Here is a 7,770-nt window from a genome sequence, read left to right on the forward strand (position 1 = left end):
TCTGTTATAGGGCAGGGGTCTTTCTCTGCACCACCCCTGAACTGTGGGCTGGAGACAGCCAAGGGGGGACCCTCATGTTCATCCCTCCTTGGGCCAAGGGGCCTGCTTGGTCTTCTAAAATAGCTAGGTAGAAACCTCATCAGCAGAGGCAGGGAAAACCAGGGTGGACAAAGATTACCTACTGTTACCTGTAGCCGAAAATAAGAGGGACTTTGTGGGGGAGGCCCTTCTGACCCACGTGTGTGACTTCACGGTAGGAATCTTTTCCTCATCGTCTGCTGACATGAACCAGCTAAGCCAGGGCCCAGTAAGAACAACAAACCCTTCTCTGATCTTCTTTCAAGAATTTCCCTAAAGCCTCCCTCAGCCGGCGGAGCTGCCTGCTGTTGTTTTTGGTGGTGGTGTTAATTTTCTCTGAGCTCCAGTTACATTCTTTGCCTATAAAAATGGGATCCGTGCCCCTCCCCCCTCCACTCCTTGCAGGGGGCGTGGTGGGGGGGGCGGTGCTGGGCGGAGAGCAGGAGGTGAGAGTGTGCACCATGGGCCTGGCCCCAAGGCCCCCAAAAATACAGGGGTGAATGCACAAAAATGAGGGCAAGAGAAGGCCCTGAGCCACCCCGGGAAGAGGCCTGCCACCTGGGCTTTGTAAATGTTTGGTCTTGTCCGGGTAGTAGTTCCACAGGTGACTATATACCTAAAAATTCACCACGGTATAGTCAAAATGTGTTACATTGCTGTTTAAAAAGAAAAAAAAAAGCTACAAACGTTTCCCCGTCCCAAGTCTAGAGCCCTGAGCAGAGAGCAGCTGCTGTGTGCCAGCCTTCTTCCAGCTCACTCTCCTCGGCATTTCCCGAGGATCAGAGACCAAGTTCTTCCCGCTGTTTCAATTGTCTGTGACTTCAGAAGAGGCTTAGAGAGACGAGGAAGTGGCCCCACCTCAGTTCCTGACCTCGGTCATTATTACTGGGGTTTTCTCCAGCCAGGGATGGGGAAACGCAGTGATTAAAAAAAAAAAAAAATTAGACTGTCTCAGCATCATGCTTTCTCAGAGAAGCAATGTTTGCGAAATGTGGTATGTGGTCAACGGGAGAAGCAAACCTGGATGAGTGAATGCTTTCAGATGGCTCTGCAGCCCCTCCTGGGGCAGAGGCCACCAGGTGGGAACCTTGAGCTCCCCTTGAGATGAGCAATTCAAGGAAGGGCTGTTGCTTTTCATCTGCCAGCTCACCTCTCCTATCTGCCTTCCTCTAGGAAATCACAACCTTCCTTTCATCTCCTTGCACCCCATGGGGTAGCCATGTGACCCAGACCAGCCAATCACAATGTTTTTAGCATTTGGGCACTGAGATTGGTTCAAGCAGAGCCAATCAGAAACGTTCCCTGGGAGTTTATATTCCCACACTGATAAAGAAATCCCTCTAGGCCCCAGGTTTGAGGTTGGGGTGGGGCGGCTGTGGTAGTGGTGGCCTGATGCTTCGTGCAGCCGTTCACTTTCCCACTGTCCCTGCATGGTGCAGGCTGTTATTCTCAAGGAAACAAAGAGGCTCCAATCTCTGACTCATCCAGCCTAGGAGTCTAGGCGTTTCCTTTTTAGCTTCAATAAAACATCACTCAAATCACATCCCTCCTCTGCTCCAAACTCTGCAGTGGTGCCCATCTCACTCAGAATAAACGCCAAAGTTTGAACAACGGCACATGGCCCTAGCCCATCTGGTCCCCATCTGGTTTTCTATGAACTCCCTTCTTACTCCTTCCTCTCCTCATTCATTCAGTTCGGTCACACTGCCCTCCTTGCTGGTCCTCAAATATAGGCCTGACACTGTCCTTTCTCTGATCCCTCTGCCTGGAATTCTCTCCTCCCAGGCATCCATTGCATTGACAACTCACCTTCAAGTCTTTGCTCAAGTCTCACCTTCCCAATCCCTTTCAATTAGTTTTGAAGCCTGTCTCCACCCCCAGCTTTCCTGATGCCATTTCCCTATCTCCACTTTTTCTTTTCTTAACACATATCACTCAAAGACAGATCAGATAACTTATTTAGTATCCTTACCCAGCAATTCATTCCAGTATTCTTGCCTGGGAAATCCCCTGGACAGAGGAGCCTGGCAAGCTACAGTCCATGGGGTCACCAAAGTGTCAGACACCACTTAGTGACTAAAATGCTCTAATACCTGGCTTTCTTGGGGAGGGGTATCTCTTTTGTTTACTAATGAACCACCAGCATCAGTCCCACGCCTGACATGTAGACACCACTGTTACCTGTTGAACGGAATTGAACTGAAGTAAGGCAATGGCACCCCACTCCAGTACTCTTGCCTGGGAACTCTCATGGACAGAAGAGCCTGGTAGGCTGCAGTCCATGGGGTCCCAAAGAGTCGGACCCGACTGAGCAACTTCACTTTCACTTTTCATTTTCATGCATTAGAGAAGGAAATGGCGACCCACTCCAGTGTTCTTGCCTGGAGAATCCCAGGGATGGCGGAGCCTGGTGGGCTGCCATCTATGGGGTCCCACAGAGTTGGACACAACTGAAGCAACTTAGCACGCATGCATGCAAGCTAATTTGATTTGGATATCTTTATAAATATATCAGAATATGAATCTAGTCCAAAATAAGTAAAGGCCCAGAGTTTAGTTCTGCATTCCAACTCCCATCTGCTTACTTCTTGGAATTCCCCTGCAGCGAGCCTGGCTGTCTCTCCTGCCTGCCAAGCAAAGAGTCCAGGAAGAGGACTGGGTGTCTCTGAATGGGACTGGCTGCCAGGCAGGTTGGGACCAGAACAAGATTGCCCCAGGACACCTATCTTTGATAACTATTCAGTTAGGGCTGGAAAAGAAAATGTGACTTCAAATTTGGATAGTTGGCATGCTGACAACACAAACACTCATCCAGCAGTGTAGAAATATAGAAGCTGACCTTTATTGACAAGGATAAATGGTTAAGCTCGGAAGCCACCCATCAGTGAACCAGGCTGATCTGGGGCTTCTATGACAAACCTAGACAGAATATTAAAAAAGCAGAGACATCACATTGCCAACAAAGGTCCATATAGTCAAAGCTGTGTGGATCACAGTAAACTGTGGAAAATTCTGAAAGAGATGGGAATACCAGACCACCTGACCTGCCTCTTGAGAAATTTGTTTGTTTGTTTGTTTGTTTTTTGAGAAATTTGTATGCAAGTCAGGAAACAACAGTTAGAACTGGACATGGAAAAACAGACTGGTTCCAAATAGGAAAAGGAGTACATCAAGGCTGTATATTGTCACCCTGCTTATTTAACTTAAATGCAGAGTACATCATGAGAAATGCTGGGCTAGAAGAAACACAAGCTGGAATCAAGATTGCCGGGAGAAATATCAATAACCTCAGATATGCAGATGGCACCACCCTTATGGAAGAAAGGGAAGAGGAATTAAAAAGCCTCTTGATGAAGGTGAAAGAGGAGAGTGAAAAAGTTGGCTTAAAACTCAACATTCAGAAAACGAGGATCATGGCATCTGGTCCCATCACTTCATGGGAAATAGATGGGGAAACAGTGTCAGACTTTATTTTTTTGGGCTCCAAAATCACTGCAGATGGTGATTGCAGCCATGAAATTAAAAGATGCTTACTCCTTGGAAGAAAAGTTATGACCAACCTAGATCAGATCAGATCAGTCACTCAGTCGTGTCCGACTCTTTGTGACCCCATGAATCTCAGCACGCCAGGCCTCCCTGTCCATCACCAACTCCCGGAGTTCACTCAGACTCACGTCCATCAAGTCAGTGATGCCATCCAGCCATCTCATCCTCTGTCGTCCCCTTCTCCGACATTACTTTGCCAACAAAGGTCCGTCTAGTCAAGGCTATGGTTTTTCCAGTGGTCATGTATGCATGTGAGAGTTGGACTGTGAAGAAAGCTGAGCGCTGAAGAATTGATGCTTTTGAACTGTGGTGTTGGAGAAGACTCTTGAGAGTTCCTTGGACTGCAAGGAGATCCAACCAGTCCATTCTGAAGGAGATCAGCCCTGGGATTTCTTTGGAAGGAATGATGCTAAAGCTGAAACTCCAGTACTTTGGCCACCTCATGCAAAGAGTTGACTCATTGGAAAAGACCCTGATGCTGGGAGGGATTGGGGGCAGGAGGAGAAGGGGACAACAGAGGATGAGATGGCTGGATGGCATCACTGACTCGATGGACATGAGTCTGAGTGAACTCCGGGAGTTGGTGATGGACAGGGAGGCCTGGCGTGCTGCAATTCATGGGGTCTCAAAGAGTCGGACATGACTGAGCAACTGAACTGAACTGACCTGAACTGATGGTTTTTCCAGTAGTCATGTACAGATGTGAGAGTTGGACCATTAAGAAGGCTGAGTGCCAAAGAATTGATGCTTTCCAACTGTGGTGCTGGAAAAGACTCTTGAGAGTCCCTTGGACGGCAAAGAGATCGTACCCGTCAATCCTAAAGGAAATCAACCCTGAATATTCACTGGAAGAACTGATGCCGAAGTTGAAGCTCCAATACTTTAGCCATCTGATGCAAAGAGCTAATTCATTGGAAAAGACCCTGATGCTGGGAAAGATTGAAGGCAGGAGGAGGAGGAGCAAACAGAGGATGAGATGGTTGGATGGCAACACTGACTCAGTGGACATGAGTTTTAGCAAACTGCAGGACATAGTGGAGGACAGAGAAGCCCGGCATCCTGCAGTCCATGGAGTCGCAAAGAGTTGGACAGGACTTAGCTATTGAACGACAACAGTTGGCGCTACTGATAAAGAACCCACCTTCCAATGCAAGAGATGAGAGAGATCCTCTGGAGGGGGACATGGTAACCCACTCCAGTATTCTTGCCTGAAGAAGCCCATGGACAGAGGAGCCTGGTGGGCTACGGTCCACAGGGTCATAAAGACTCATACATGACTGAAGTAATTTAGCATTCGTGCATGCCAAGCTCTCTGTCTAGGCTCCTGAGTCCAGCCTGACCCTGAAACCCATTCTTGAGATAACCTTCAGGGATGATGCCATCCCACTAAGGACCGGAGTCAGATTGGATGATGGCCCCAGGGTCACTGCAGCATTGCCCTCACACCCGACACAGGGCTAATCACAGACGTCATGATATTCAACCTTCCTGAGAAGAGATGACTGTTAGACCCACTTTTGAGATGCGGGGCTCAGATGGAAGCTGTACTTGCCCTGGGTCCTACAGCTGGGCTTTGGTCCAGGAGGACATTCTTTTAATTGATTTACTTATTTATGGCTGCATTGGGTCTTCGTTGCTTTGCACGGGCTTTCTCTAGTTGCGGTGAGCAGGGGCCGCTCTTCGTTGCTGTGTGTGGGCTTCTCGTCGCTGTGGCTTCTCTCGTTGTGGAGCACAGGCTCTAGGCATGCAGACTTCAGTAGCTTCAGCCTGTGGGCTCAGTAGTTGTGGCCCATGCGTTTAGCTGCTGCACAGCATGTGGCATCTTCCCGGACCAGGGATTGAACCCATGTCCCCTGCATTGACAGGTGGAGTGTCATCTACTGCCCCACCAGGGAAGTCCAAGGTGGACATTCTTGTCACAGAGTCCGTGCTGTTCTACCAGGCCCACAGGAGCTGGTACGTGGCAGGCACTCAAGAGGCAGCAACCTTTACTGTGTAATTTTAAATTATTTTTGGCCCCACCATGTGGCCTGAGGATTCTTAGTTCTCTAACCAGGGATTGAACCCTCACCCTTTACCATAGAAGCATGGAGTCTTAACCACTGGGCCACTAGGGAAGCCCTCTTTTATTAATCAATTTTTTTAACTTTTAAATAATTTAATGTGTAATATAAGGTCCTTTCCACTGTCTCCAAGCTTCTCCACATCAGGAAACTCTTCCTAATGAGAAATAGCAGGATTGCTCAGATGTAAAGCCCAGTGACTATCCAGAAAAGACTGGATAGTCACATAATGGGATATTATTCAGCCATTAAAGGGAATGGCATACTGGCAGACTACAGTTCGGATGAACCTGAAAAACATCAAGATGAGAGAAAGGAGCCAGACACAGAAATCCACCTACTGTATGATTCTCTGGCTAGGTGTCAACTACAAATTGGCACTTACCAAGAGCATTGCCAATGACTGAACCACAAAGGCATTTGCCATCTGCCTCTATGGAAATTGAACCCCATGCTGCTATAGGTGTTGACCTTCAACAGTCCCTGAGGGAGTTCAGGGTGGAGCGAGGCACTCCGTGCTCCAGGGAATTTGGTGGGACAGATCTTTAGATAGTTGGATGTTTTTAGGAACAGATTTTATGATCTCAATCCTTGCATCTCCTCATATCCTAGAGAAGCACTGAATCCCTTCATGGTGACATCAGATCCTCATGACTAACAAAAACCTTTTGTAAAATGAGTGCTTCATGACACTGAACTCCCCCTTCACCAAACCCTTCAGTTCAGTTTAGTTCAGTCGCTCAGTCGTGTCCAACTCTGCAACCCCACAGACTGGAGCACTGCAGGCCTCCCTGTCTATCACCACTCTCGGAGTTTACTCAAACTCATGTCCGTTGAGTCAGTGATGCCATCCAACCATCTCATCCTCTATTGTTCCCTCCTCCTCCCACTTTCAATCCTTCCCAGCATCAGAGTCTTTTCAAATGAGTCAGCTCTTTGCATCAGGTGGCCAAAGTATTGGAGTTTCAGCTTCAACATCAGTCCTTCCAATGAATATTCAGGACTTATTACCTTTTGGATGGACTGGTTGGATGTCCTTGCAGTCCAAGGGACTCTCAAGAGTCTTCTCCAACACAGTTCAAAAACATCAATTCTTCGGTGCTCAGCTTTCTTTATAGTCCAACTCTCACATCCATACATGACTACTGGAAAAACCATAGCCTTGACTAGATGGACATTTGTTGGCAAAGTACTGTCTCTGCTTTTTAATATGCTGCCTAGATTGGTCATAACTTTTCTTCCAAGGAGTAAGCGTCTTTTAATATCATGGCTGCAGCCACCATCTGCAGTGATTTTGGAGTCCAAAAAAATAAAGTCTGTCACTGTTTCCACTGTTTCCCCATCTATTTGCCATGAAGTGATGGGACCAGATGCCACGTTCTTAGTTTTCTGAATGTTGACTTTTAAGCCAACTTTTTCACTCTTTCACTTTTATCAAGAGGCTCTTTAGTTCTTCGATTTCTGCCACAAGCGTGGTATCATTTGCATATCTGAGGTTATTAATATTTTTCCTGGCCATCTTGATTCCAGCTTGTGCTTCATCCAGCCCAGCGTTTCTCATGATGTAGTCTGCATAGAAGTTAAATAAGCAGGGTGACAGTATACAGCCTTAATGTACTCCTTTTCCTATTTGGAACCAGTCTGTGGTTCCATGTCCAGTTCTAACAGTTGCTTTCTGATTTCTCAGGAGGCAGGTAAGGTGGTCTGGTATTCCCATCTCTTGAAGAATTTTCAACAGTTTGTTGTGATCTACACAGTCAAAGGCTTTGGCATAGTCAATAGAGCAGAAGTAGATGTTTTTCTGGAACTTGCTTGCTTTTTCGATGATCCAACGGATGTTGGCAATTTGATCTCTGGTTCCTCTGCCTTTTCTAAATCCAGCTTGAACATCTGGAAGTTCACAGTTCACATACTGCTTCTGTTAGGTCCATACCATTACCAAAACCTTATATATTGACTTTTCTCCACTGCCGCTTTGGAGCTGTCTCTCGGAGCTATCTGAGATGCTGCCTCCTGGGCTGCAGTCCTCATTTTGCCCCAAATAAAACTTAACTCACAACTCTCAAGTTGTACATCTTTTTTT

This window comes from Bos javanicus, chromosome 11, assembly GCF_032452875.1.
Source record: "Bos javanicus breed banteng chromosome 11, ARS-OSU_banteng_1.0, whole genome shotgun sequence".
NCBI lineage: Eukaryota > Metazoa > Chordata > Mammalia > Artiodactyla > Bovidae > Bos > Bos javanicus.